General features: G+C 40.7%; 1 pseudogene; it reads right to left on the reverse strand.

The window, feature by feature from the left end:
• Positions 1-346: 346 nt before the first annotated feature.
• LOC126704918 (probable protein phosphatase 2C 51) lies at positions 347-2047 on the reverse strand (annotated as a pseudogene).
• Positions 2048-14316: the final 12269 nt, after the last annotated feature.

The following is a 14316-nucleotide window of genomic DNA, read 5'->3' on the forward strand; positions in this document are numbered from 1 at the left end:
CCCAACCCTCAAAATAAGGTTTTTGTCTTTTTTAAAAAATAAAAAAATAAAAACCCACAGCCCCTGCACATAGACTTTAAAGAACCATATATTAAAAAATCTATATTATACCAAAACACAAATATCAAAACAAAATTCAATTAGCTTTCCAAGTTACTAAATTCTTCATTCTTGAAGTTTATGTAGACATTTTCATATTAACATAAAGGAACTTAGTATTTTTAACTAGATAAAGGGAAAAAAAAAAAAAAAAAAAAAAAAAAAAAAAAAAAAAAAGAAGAAGAAGAAGAAGAAGAAGAAGAAGAAGAAGAGAAGAAGAGAAATGAATCAGTACAAGAACCATGCATGATCAAAATCCTAATCTTAATATTATTCTATTTCAATGCAAAACAACCTGATGTATTAATATTTAAAGGGTCTCACATAAATGATTCTGCCCTCTTCTGGTAGTTCTCAAAGACTAATGCATAGCCACCAACTTTCCATGGAACTACAATAACTGACAAATTATCCACACTACCTTTCTCAAATGCTGTATTTACTAGGCATTTAGCTAACGAGGATGAGGGCGAGCATGAACTTGAATCATGTATAAGATCACATACATCTTGCGGTGTCATGCTTTCAAAAATACCATCGGAAGAAACCACCAAAAATCTATCATTGGCATCTAGAGTTTGCCAACCTGTCACTTCAGGTTCAGCTATAACACCAAATCTGACCAAAAAAGAATGAAAATACAAGCTCCATTATACTTGCAAGTCTATATAGATGTTAACATGAAATATATAACAGAATTGACAGTGAATCATAACAAAGCAGTTAGTCTCAAAACTTTTGAGATTGGTTTTTTTATTTCTGAATGGAATGAAAAATAGAAAATTAGGTAATAAAATATGACAAATTGAGAAAATAAGGGAAAATTTAGCTGCATTCAAGTTAAGAAACCCACCTCTTTTGGTGCACATCACCAATGGCTCAGGACATAGGAAGTTCAGCATTAACCCAAGGCTTACCCCAAAGAGTGGCAACGATACCACCAGCTGCTTCAATTCAAGCTCTTTCATCATCTCTACCTGGACTATGATCTTCTGTTAGTTTAGTAGCTGAAAGACTGGCTGTCAAGTTATCTGTCATTTTCATGTAAACATACAGATATTCAATTATTAGGTTAAAATAATGTGAAGTTCTATACTCCTTTACTTGATGTACAACTAATGCTTAGGAAAGTCCTATTTCAGGTAAAAGCATTAAGAGAAAGGAATTATTTATCATCTTAGTACATATCTAGTAGACACAACTAATTTCAACTCAAATCAGCTAAACCTTTATTCCCATTAATTAGGATTATCTTCTGGATGCAATTGGTCAAAGAGTCAATAATCAATATCACTACTTAATGAAAAAAAAAAAGAAAAAAAAAAAAAAAGGAGATATCAGAGAACCAGTACCCTGACCAGACTGGATTTTCTTTGTGCATAAAAGGGCCTTTGAGTCACCAACATTGGCAATTAAAATCTTCCCGTCAAGAGTTTAAGTCATCTCATATTTTACGCAATACTGTAAGGCAAAGAGTGTCAATGATCACCTCAAATGCTGCTGCTTGTTTGACTTGTCTTAGGTTACTAGCACTTCCTCAAAAGGGTACAGGTATAGAAGATGCTGTTGACAATATATACGCATTTTGATATATGCAGGACACAAATAACACAGGATGCCTATAATCTTATCCTATTATGGCCATGCCAAAGCAATAGAGTATATATACATTCACTCAAAGTAAATTGCTTAATCAAGGGAACAAGCAACATACCTTCTGTGCATAGGCATTAATCAAGGCATTGTACATTGTGGAAGGTGGCTTCAACGCCGTGGACTTCATAACATCCAAGCACTCAATTGCGTCATCAAACCTCCCCGACTTTCCATAAATATCAACCAATGTCGTGTATGTAACCACATTAGGCAATAACCCCTGACTCTGCATCCTCCCAAACAAGCCCTTCACATCCTTCCACCTCTGCTGCTCCCCAAAACAACTGATCATAATATTATACGTCGTAGTACACGGCTCATACCCTTTCTGCTATATTTCCTCAAACAACTCCTCTACCCTATCGTGGCATCCTGACTTACAATGACAATCAATGAGCATGTTCCGCATAACAGTATCGGGCTCAATCCCCTCTGATAACATCTGTTCGAACGTGGACATAGCATGATCAAGACAATTGTACTTTTCCAAAAGTATCAATCACCACATTGTAAAAATGCCTATCAGGCCTAATTCCACTACTCTTCATTTCCTTCAAAACCTGAAATGATCTTTACCAATATGACCATCAAATACTGCCATGTTAGAAATATTGAATGATTGTATTGTATTTCTTGAATGAAAGAATATACATCACTGCCTTTATATAGGAGGCATATGTGTGCAGTACAAGTAGAGTGTAGTACAAATACAAGTGTGCTATACAAGTAACCTAATTGGGCCTAAAGCCCATAACATAATACATGTTAACAGCCCCCCTCAAACTCAAGGTGGATGTGAGACCAACTTGAGGTTGTCAACCAAATCACGAGTGCGTCCCTTAGGAAGTGACTTGGTGAAGATATCTACAAGTTGATCTTTGGAGGAGACGGAGAAAAGCTTAAGAGCACCATGGACAAGATGATAACGGATAAAATGACAATCAATCTCGATGTGTTTAGTCCGTTCATGAAAGACATCATTATGAGCAATATGAATGGCACTCTGGTTGTCACAATAAAGGGGAGTAGCAGAGGAGGTGGACACACCCAAATCCTTAAGGAGCCATCGTAGCCAAAGGAGCTCAGATGTGGTATCAGCAAGAGCACGATATTCTGCTTCAGTACTGGAGCGGGCCACAAAAGTTTGTTTCTTGCTTCGCCAAGAAATCAAAGAAGAACCAAGGAGAAAACAGTAACCTGTAGTAGACCTGCGATTAGTAGGATCTCCTGCCCAATCAGCATCAGAGAATGCACGGAGTACAAGAGGAGACTGAGCTGAGTAGAAAAGGCCATGAAAGAGGGTGCCCTTCAAGTATCGAAGAATGCGCAGAACAGCAGCATAGTGAGTTGATCGTGGAGCAGACAGATACTGGCTCACCTGATGAACAGCATAGGAGATGTCTGGACGAGTAACTGTGAGATAAACTAGGCTGCCAACCAATCGTCTGTAAAGAGAGGGATTAGACAATGGTTTCCCTCCTGAGAGAGTCAGATGCGCATTAAGCTCAACTGGAGTGTCAACAGTCTTGCTATCAGTGAGTCCAGCTCGAGACAAGAGTTCAGAAGCATACTTAGCTTGAGTAAGATAAAGTCCATCAGTAGAATGAGTGATTTCAAGACCCAAGAAGTAGCTGAGATGTCCAAGATCTTTCATCTCAAATTGCTGACTGAGAAAATCCTTGAGTTCTTGAATGCCACTGAGGTCATCACCAGTTATGATCATATCATCCACATACAGGAGAAGTAAAATAGTGCCTTTGTCAGTGCGAACGAAAAAATAAGGCAGAATCATAATGACTGGCCATGTAACCCAAATGAGAGATGGTAGAGCTGAATTTGGCAAACCAAGCTCGTAGAGCTTGTTTAAGGCCATAAAGTGCACGTCGAAGGTAACAAACCTTGTTTGAGTCAACAGAGAGACCAGGAGGAGGTTGCATATAAACTTCTTCATGTAAATCCCCATTAAGGAATGCATTTTTGACATCCATCTGAAAAAGGTCCCATTTACGGGCAGCAGCAACAGCTAAAAGGGCACGGACAGATGAGATACGAGCAACCGGAGCAAAGGTCTCTTCATAATCAATCCCATATTCCTGTATAAAACCTTTTGCAACAAGACGAGCTTTGTAGCGCTCAATGGACCCTTCAGAGCGAGTCTTAATCTTGTAGATCCACTTACAACCAACCACAGATTTCCCGGGAGGGAGTGTCACCAAATCCCAAGTATGGTTTTTAGATAATGCATCAAGTTCCTCTTTCATTGCAATCTGCCATAAAGGGTCAGTGGAAGCCTCACGATAGGTGTGAGGCTCATGTAATGTAGCAAGAGCAGTGTAACAATGATAGTCAAGTAAATGTGTAGGAATAGATCTTACTCGAGTTGAGTGACAAGGTGGAATGTTGTGTGCAAGATCTTCAGGCGGAGCAGGAGCAGGGGACCCAAGCTCAGGGTTGGGGTTGGGTAGCTCGTCTTCAACCTGTTCATCTTCCACCTGTTCATTAAAGGGTGAACTAGGAAAGGGATCAGTGATATCTGGTGGTTGGACAGAGAAGTCTACAAGAGAATCAGGAGCAACTACAGGAGGATCAGGAGCAGCTACAGAAGGAATATATGCCTCATCTGGAAAAAGATCTAAAACAGAAGAGGAAGATAGGGAGGCACGAAAGTGAGAGAGCTCGACAAAGAGGCGATGTTCCCAAAAGACAACATTGCGAGAAATATGAAGACGATGAGAGACAGGGTCATAGCACCGATACCCCTTTTGAGTTTCGCCATAGCCAAGAAAACAACAAAGCCTTGACCGAGGCTCAAGTTTGTTATGCTCATGTGGCTGAAGAAGAACGAAACAAGCAGAACCAAAGGAGCGAAGGTGGTGATAGTCTGGACATGACCCAAAAAGGCGCTCATATGGAGTTTGATTTTGGATAACCGGACTCGGAATGCGATTAATAGTATGAATAGCATGAAGAGCAGCTTCGCCCCAAAAAGGAGCAGGAACTTTGGCAGAGAGAAGAAGAGCACGAACAGTGTCAAGAATATGACGAAGTTTCCGTTCGGCTCTACCATTTTGCTGAGAGGTACCTGGACAAGTTAGTTGATGAACAGTGCCATAGGAATGCAAAACAGCTTGGAAAGCATATTGAGTATATTCAAGAGCATTATCAGATCGAAAAATTTTGATGCGTTTGGAAAACTGAGTTTCAACCATTTTTACAAAATTAGAATATACTTGCAATAATTCAGAACGATGTTTCATATTAAAAATCCAGCTATAGCGAGAGTAATCATCAACAAAGACAACAAAATATCGAGACCCACCAATACTAGAGACAGAAGAAGGGCCCCAAACATCAGAATGAATAAGGTCAAAGATATCAGTGGATATTGATTCACTAGTATTGAAAGGCAAAGCTGGTTGTTTTCCTAATTGGCACGAAACACAATCAAAATTTTTTGTAGACACTGAACCTAACAAACCTCTAGAAGCTAATTGTTGTACTCGAGAGGAAGATGCATGACCAAGGCGAGCATGCCAAAGTGCAAGGGAAGGAATTGAAGAAGCTGTAGCAGCTGCAGCAACAGAAACTGGAGCAACAAGTGGAAGACGAAGGTTGTCCACGGGAAACATACGCCCAACTCTGAGACCAGTCCCAAGCTCCTGTCCCGTCCTCGGATCCTGCACAATACACCCAGAATAATTAAAGATAATGCGATAACCCAACTCAGCTAATTGTCCAACAGAAAATAAATTATAAGAAAGGTCAGGAACATTAAAGACTCCAGGAACCGAGAGATTGGAGGTCGCAACAGAACCTATACTATGACCAGACATTGTGGAACCATTTGCTGTGCGAATATTAAGAGGGTGCGGTGCAGGTTTAAGGTCAGAAAATAAGGACGAGTGAGGTGTCATGTGATTGCAACAAGCAGAATCCATAAGCCAAGAGGTAGGAGACATACCAGATAAAGCTGAGAGAGAAGAGGAATAAGATGCATTACCAACCATACGAATGACATTGGCGATGATATTTATAAGGTCATCTCTGGAAATGGTGAAAGTGGATCCAGAAGACTGAGACTTTGCAGAGACGGGAGCCATAGGTTGGATACTCTCAGTGTTAGCAACAGTAGCAGCAGAAATGGAAACAGCTAATCTGTTGCGTTGATAGCAAGTCTCAATATTATGGCCAAAACGTTTGCAAAAATTGCAAAAATGTTTGTTGGATTGTCGGCGACGATTGTTGCAAAAGGAAGAAGACTTGTCCTTATTCTTCATTTTGAAGCAAAATATGCAAAAATAGACTGCAAAAATGAAATCTACGCGAAAAACTGGGTAAGGAGCACCTGTACTGTAAAAAGTCAACTCTGCAGAAAGTCAACGGTCAACGGTCAAGTCAACGGTCAACGGTCAACTCCAGTGATGACGTCAGCTAGGGCTGACGTAGATGATGACGTGGCCGAGATGACGTCAGCGATGACGTCAGCAGATGACCCAGCGGCGCGTGAGGCGCGTGAGCGCGTGGTCCAATCTTCGCCAAAACTTCTGTCGGCGCGTGAGGGCGCGTGGCACGCCTGATGATGCTGATTCTTCGCCGATGATGTAGATCGGAGCAAGACGAATCCGATGACTGCGGCGGTGAGATGATCAGAGCAACACAGATGGCGCGTGGAAAAGCGGCCGAATCTTTGACCGGCGCGTAGCGGCGCGTGAGAGGTCAGATGATGATGATTCCGGCGGCTATGTGTAGATCGGTTGAAAATCTATACGTTGATATTTCTTATGTCTTAATCGGAGGTCTGATGTGGAAGACCTGACGGAGGCAGTGATCTTGGTGGCGGTGATCGAGCTTCTGACGGTGAAGATTCAACCTTGGCACCTCTGAGGGCACAAAAGAAAAGGTTTACTGACCGAAGAAGTCGAGGCAGCAGAAAACACCAACAAAGATAGGACTGCAAGACACAAGAAGGTTAGAGCAATGGCTCTGATACCATGTTAGAAATACTGAATGATTGTATTGTATTTCTTGAATGAAAGAATATACATCACTGCCTTTATATAGGAGGCATATGTGTGCAGTACAAGTAGAGTGTAGTACAAGTATAAGTGTGCTATACAAGTAACCTAATTGGGCCTAAAGCCCATAACATAATACATGTTAACATGCCATAACACCAACTGTACCCTCCCCAAGCCCATTTTTACCTACATCTAACTCAAGCTTCAAACAATAACTTGTCCACATCAATATAAACATCTACTGTTTTCTGTCAGTTTGAGATGTGATGCTCCTAAAGCAGTGTTTCTTCAAGATATGAAACCTTACTTTGAGTGTCCTGTTATTGGTTTCATTATAAATTTATATTATTACCCTCTCTCTCTTTTTTCATGTGTTACATCTAAAATTTTTTGAATGTGAACATACAATAAAACCAGTCCTAAAATAATAAGGATAATTTTCAAGAGTGAGGAAAGAGAGAGAGAGAGAGTACCTAAATGTGGTATCTTCATATCAAGATCACATACAATACGATCCTCTTGGTATTCCCTATGTCCCTGAAATGTGGCAAACTGGTAGTTCACAGTATTATTTTGAAGAGATCTAGTGGAGAGATCCCACTCAGAGCGTTCAGAAAGGCCACCTTCGTCATTTGCCATCACACGTGACAGGGATACTCCATATGAAGATGGAATCAAGATAACAAAAATTGCTAAATAGATTAATGAAATTTTAAAGCCTTCCATTATGAATTGTGTAAGGTTGAATTTATTCAACCATCTAATTGGCTTTATTCCGTGCCAAATTTGCTTGTAATTCAGCATTTGGTAACCCTGTATTTAGGTGGGTTTGTTGTAAGGGTAGTGAGTGAGATAGAGTGAAGATTGCTCAAGAGTGTGCAAGAAAACAGAGACTCGCGGCTGGGACTCGCGGGTGACTCGCGGCTGCAAGCCGCCAGAAGCAGCACACGTGCCAAGCATGCTGGAAGATGAACAGTCATGCTAGCTGGAGCACTACAGGACAAAACAGGACAACTGGCCATACGGTTAACTCGCGATTGGATCTCGCGACTTAGTCAAGCCGCGAGGTCAAGCCGCGAGCCACCCTTGTTTTGTAAAACCTGACGTTTCACATTCCTCTCCCACTCCAGTATAAATACCCCTTTTACCCACGATTGAAAGAGAGCTTCCAGAGAGAATTTTGAGAGAGAAACCCTAAAGAAAAACCAGATTGCTTCACACACAATCTCTACCTTAGAGTCTCTTCAAATTCCTCAACTCTCTTCCTCTCCATTGTCAAATCTTTGAGAGGCATTATACCAAACCTGGTTCTCACCATCATCATCACTGTGAGACAGTTGTTTGGATTTCTGGGAAGCAGTTAGGAAGGAGCCAATCTTCATTGGTTGATGCTACGGTCTAGTAGCGGAATCCGGGAAGTTAGAAAAGAAAAAGGTTCGGCGCAACCTCGTTGGAGCAAGAAGCTTGGAGGGCTTAGATGCACTGGGTAGATTAGGCTTGGAGGGTCTATTGCTATCCTTGTATCCCAACTGTATTTTCTAGTGGATTGCTTACCGCTTGGAGGGCGGCGGAGAGGTTTTTCGCCGAGGACTTCGGTTTCCTCTTCGATAACACATCGCGTGTTGTCTTTGTGTTTGCATCTTCCTTCCTCTCTATCTTTGCCTTTATATTATCTGCTGTGGTTTTATTTTGTTAAGGCTTAGATAGTTTTTAACCAATTTCGTATTATAGCATGTGTTAAGTTTCCGCACACTAGTTGTTTGACATATTGCTTGTATTGGTTAAGTTATTTGTTGGGGGTCTAAACGTTCAAAGGTGTTTTGTACACATTTTTGAACTTTCAATTGGTATCAGAGCGGGTACACTGCTATTGGTTTCATTACCATTGTGTGATCCTTGACTCCCTTTTGAGATGGATAGGTCTCAATCCCTAAATGCACCTCCATATTTTGATGGTAGTAATTATGCTTTTTGGAAGGTTCGCATGAGAGCTTTTCTGTGTTCTATTGATGAATCCGTTTGGGATGCTGTTGAGATTGGTTGGACCAAACCTGAGGCAGCCAAATCCACATGGGATAAGGCAGCACTTGCTGCATCTAATGCTAACAGTAAAGCACTCAATGCTATTTTCTGTGGTGTGTCTCCAGATGAATTTCACAGGATTTCTCACATTACCATTGCCAAAGAAGCATGGGAGATTCTGGAAACCACTTATGAAGGCACAAAGAAAGTGAAAGACACCAAGTTACAAATGCTGACCACTCGGTTTGAGGAGCTCAAAATGAGTGAGGATGAGTCTTTTGACTCTTTCTATGGGAAGCTAAATGAGGTGGTTGTCAGTAAGTTCAACTTGGGGGAGAAAACGGAGGACTCAAAGATTGTAAGGAAGATCCTTCGATCATTGCCGGAAAGTTTTCGTGCTAAAGTGACAGCAATTGAAGAGAGCGAGGATCTTGATGACATCAAAGTACAGGAGCTGGTTGGTTCTCTACAGACTTATGAGATGTCGTTGCCCAATCAACGGAAGAGTAAATCCCTTGCTCTAAAGACCATTAATGAGAAGGTGGAAGATCAAGACTCATCGGGAGAAGATGTGGTTGACAAAGATGTAGCCTACCTTGTCAAAAATTTCAGAAAGTTCTTGAAATTAAAAAATAATGGCAAATTTGATGATAAAAGAAAATTCCAAAGTTCTGGAAGGGAGAAGAGGGATTTCAAAAAGAAAGATGGAAAAGAATCCCAACCCACACAAGGTATCACTTGTTTCGAATGTAACGGGCATGGACACTTTAAGAAGGAATGTCCGAATTATTTGAAATCGAAAGGTAAAGTGTATGCCACGACCTTGAGTGACTCGGATTCGTCTGACTCAGAATCTGAAGAGAGCTGTGATGGAGAGGGGAACTATTCAGCTTTTATGACTATTGCTTATGTTGAGTCTTCGGATGAGTTGAATTTGCTTGTACAAGACCTTGGAGAACATAGTGATGATGAATCTCTAGGAATTGTTGAAGAATCAGATGCTGAAGAAGATGAGAGCACAGCAAATCTTCAAGAGAATTATAACTCACTCTTGGAGAAGTCGGGTGAGTACACAAGGGTGGCCAAGGCTGCTGTGAGGAAAATGAAGAAGGCTGAGGAGGACTACAAAAGTCTCCTAATTTGATACAGGGAGGCCAAATGTGAGATAGAAACACTGAATGGTGAGTTGTCCGAAGCTTACACAAAAGTGAGATTTCTTGAGAATGAGGTTGTGCAAGCGAATGCTAAAATAGAGAGGGTCACCACCAAGAAGCTAGATGATGTTATATCATCTCAAAAGAGCTTTTCAGACAAATCCGGATTGGGATATAGCGGAGGAAGTAGTTCATCTGGAAATGTCATTAAAGAAGTGAAGTTTGTAAAGGCCAAAGATCCAGTTGTAGCTGACCTTACTGGTGAGAAGCTCGAGGTGGAGGAGAAGAAGAATGTGGTGAACCAACGGATGCTGAATCCCCGTAATCAGTCTGTGAGCAGGTCTGAATCTCGTGCCAAGTCACGTCCACGACCACAAAGAGGTCCTAGAGGAACTTATGTGTGCCATTACTGCGGACTTCAAGGGCATACTCGACCAAATTGCCAAAAGCTGAGAGCAGAGAACAGTGCAACTCCTCAAAGGTCAGGAGGACCCAGAAATGATAGGAGAATTTGGGCAGGTGATCAATCTAGAGATCAAAATGGAGATCTCGGAATGATGAACGTGATGAAGATGATTGGTGCATTCACCAACTGCTTGGAAAGCTTCTCACGAAGGTTTGAAAGCCCTAACTCCCGTACCCAATCCTATAAGGAAATCACCCCAAACGCAAGTGACGTGTAGGTGAAAAAGGGTACTCATGCATAAGCATTACAACATGTCCATGCATTAATACTTCCTATGCTTTGCGACAATGTGTGTTTGGTTTGCTTGCTGTTTTTGATGTTGGTTGTTTGCTTGTCTACTTGTGAATATTTTTTAATTTTGTTTTATCAATCTTTTTGTTTCTTGTGTCAAAAATCCAAAAATCACATAAAAAATAGAAAATCAAAAAGCTTGATTGACTTTGTTGAGTTTTGTCTCAAAACTTGTTTTGCCTTGTACCTTTGTGCTAATGGCTTTGTGCATTTTCGAGCATTGCTTGTTTTCATGCGCTTATATCACTATGGGAAAAATCTTGAAATCTATGTGATTGTTGTAAATAGATCTTCAAACTTGTCATGAATGATTAGTGAATGGTTATGTTGATCTTGAGACATGCATAGACTTGTGTCTATATATCTTCCCACTTTTTATTTTTGTTTTGCTAAAAAGAGCTCTCCAAATGTAAATCTCCAAATGAAAAGAGATCTTGAGCTGCAAAAGCCTGTCGCACATTCTAGTATTTGACTAGGAAAAAGGGTAAGCGACTTTATATTAAAGTGAAATGTTTTTTTCAAAAAGCCAAAGGCTTGTTCATTAAGATGAAATGTCAAATATCACTCTCACAATGAGAGGTGATTGCCTCAAGAGATCAAACAGATCAAATGTTATGATTGAAAGTGGAGTCAAATGATAAGCTCCAAGTTATGTTATCAAGTTGTGTGGGAGGTCATATATACATATTTCTATAATTGAGATGGGTCACATGATCTAGTGCTAATTGTGTATGCCTTGGTTGAATCGATCATTGAAGTTTCACATTAGACGAAGGACTATCTCATTGTTGATATCCACACACAACACACAAGTTTATGTTCAATAAATGCCATATTCATTTGTGTGATTGTACTTGATGAAATGTGTTTTCACATGCTCAATCTTTGTTAATTCAAGCACAAAAAGATTTTTGAGTGTTTTAGGTGGTTTTGGAAAGTATTTTATTTGAAAAATCTGAAAATTTCTAAAATCCTGTCTTGCCCTGTTTTGGCGGCTTAGTCGCGGGTATGTCAAGTCGCGAGCCCCAGTCGCATCTTCGCTGGTCATTTTTGGCGACTTGTTCGCGAGTGGAAGGTCCAGTCGCGAGGTTCACTCAGAGATTTTCGCGGCTCAGCTCGCGACTCACTCGCGGGTAGACCTTCCAGTTGCGAAAAACACTTAGAGAAATTTTTCAAATTTTTGTTCTTGAGTGCTTTGGCGGCTTGAGCTGGCGACTGTGTGGCGACTTAATCAAGTCGGGAAAAACGCGTGTTTTGCAAAAACAGGAGCAGTTTTTAAACCTCTTTTCAGTTTTCCCTCGAACTTTTGTAACTGTTCATCTTCTCTCTAAACTATCTTCCTTCCAAACACTTCGTGAATCCATTTTCAAACCTCATTGGTGCTTCATTTCTTACCCAAATCATCAAGAAAAGGTATGGGTTTTGCTTTCTCAATCTCATTTTCTTTTTCCTGCATATTTTTGTTACCGTTTGGACTGTTAGTTTGTTCGAAATACTTCTCTCTTTGTGTAATGGGTATGGAGTGTCTTCTCTCCTGTTTTCATGCTGAGCGGTTACAATGGGTTTTTCATTGTTCTGATTTTTGCCTATTATTGAGTCTGAAAATCTTTTCTTAAATGGGTTTGGTGTCTATTTGACTTACTCATTTCACTTGCTTAAGTATTGATGTTGGTGTTCGGTATTGGTTACTGAGTTTTTATGATAACATAATGTATGTCTCTCAACCATGTGCTCTAGTGTGGATGATTGGTTTCTTCATGTTGAAATATTTTCCCCTTGTTCATATCTCTGGTGGAGTGATTTATGTTATCTGCTCTAAATGTTTGAATGCTGTATCTGTTTGCATATCATGGTTATGATAACCTGTCTCATTGACAGTTTTGTCAGTTGCGTTGTCTATCTATGTCTTGGTGCACTATCACCATTTTGCTGCACCTGTTATTTTGTGCTTCTTTGTATTGTTGGAAGTTTGGTTGGGTCTGTACTATCTTCAGTTTGTGTTTATATATTGAAATTTTGTTTAAACTGAATCTTGTTGACAATTATCTTGTGTGGTATTGTTGTTTGGTTCTTTGCTGTGGGCCTGTTCTCTTGCAGATGTCTCGTCGATCTTCCAGGGGTAAAGACATTGTTGCTGACGAACCAGCCACACCAGTTGCTAAAAGGACTCGACTATCATCTCAGGCATCTCAAGATCCCAATGAGGATAGGTTCAGACTTCCGATTAACTCACACGTCTACTCAAACGTGTTTGACAAGTCAACCACTATAGTGGAACGGGTGGTAGAGTTCAACACCTTAGGGACCACTTTCATCCCTCGAATCTTTGAGAAACGAGATTGGGCAAACTTGTTCGGGAACTTTGATGATCCAATGGATGAGCTGGTCAAAGAATGCTTCTCCAATGCAACTGATCTTGGACCTGAACTCATTTTCTGGGTCAGAGGAACAGAGTTTAGTGTTACCCCAGACTCCATCGCAGATCTTCTCGGCATCACCAGACCTCAGAATGTGAATATCACTCCTTACGATCACCGAAATCCAGAAGTTGGAGAAATTTTACAAATCCTAGGATACGATCATAAAGTATCCAGTGCAGGAACATCCATCAGCACCGCAAAGTTTGCACCTGAGTTGACCACACTGAAGTTGATCATGTTCACCAATCTCTACCCACTGTCCAACACTACATTCATCAATCTTGGGAGAGCTCTATTTCTTTGTGACCTTATTACAGGAGCCCCCATTGATATATGTGCTCACATCTACTACACCTTGAGGAAGACCGCGTGTTGATCTGCAGCTCGAGGAGTTATTCCATTTTGCAGTCTCATCATGAAGCTCATTCTTCGTGCAGGCATTATTCCTCCTGCAGATGGAAAAATGTTGCCTCGTCAACGTCCCATTTCCTTGTTCACTCTTCAAGCTAGCAGAAGTCACTCCTCTAAATCACCAAGAAGTGCTCACATCTCTCCGGTTACTCCATCTGCCCCTGACTCAGAGACACCTGCATATACCACATCTACATCATGTGTTGTTCCTGAAGCTTCACCGGCTAGTATTCTGCAAGCACAGACTGCTCCTCATACTGATAGAGTCGGCAGTGTACTTGAGCATATTCAGAAACGTGTTGATGAGCTTGTGGCACTTCTCTACTCCACAAACAACCATGTCCAAATGCGTCTCGAGACTATGGAGAATCAGCTAGATGATATTCAACGAAAGTTGGACGAGAGCCTTTAGCTATTCGTGACAAAAAGGGGGAGAGCATTCAGTAAGGGGGAGAAAAGTTCAAAGGGAAGTGTGCATAGTGATAGGGGGAGTACACACATACTTTTGTCATACTTTTGTTTTTAGTCTTATCCTCTAAACTTATGGTTTTAGGTTTATGTTTGTTGGGTACTTTTAGTGTTTTATGGTTTTGATACATTGTGTTTTGGTGTATAGCTGTTACTAACTCATTACTTATACTCTTGGTTTAAACTTTAATATATTTTGTAAACTGTTATTCAGGATGTGTTTGTACCCATGTGCTTTTGTAAGCTTTTAGGGTTAATGTTTTATGCATAGTTTGTAGGCTTTATGGTATGTACCTTGCTTAATGCAGCCT

This window comes from Quercus robur, chromosome 11, assembly GCF_932294415.1.
Source record: "Quercus robur chromosome 11, dhQueRobu3.1, whole genome shotgun sequence".
In the NCBI taxonomy this organism is placed as follows: domain Eukaryota; kingdom Viridiplantae; phylum Streptophyta; class Magnoliopsida; order Fagales; family Fagaceae; genus Quercus; species Quercus robur.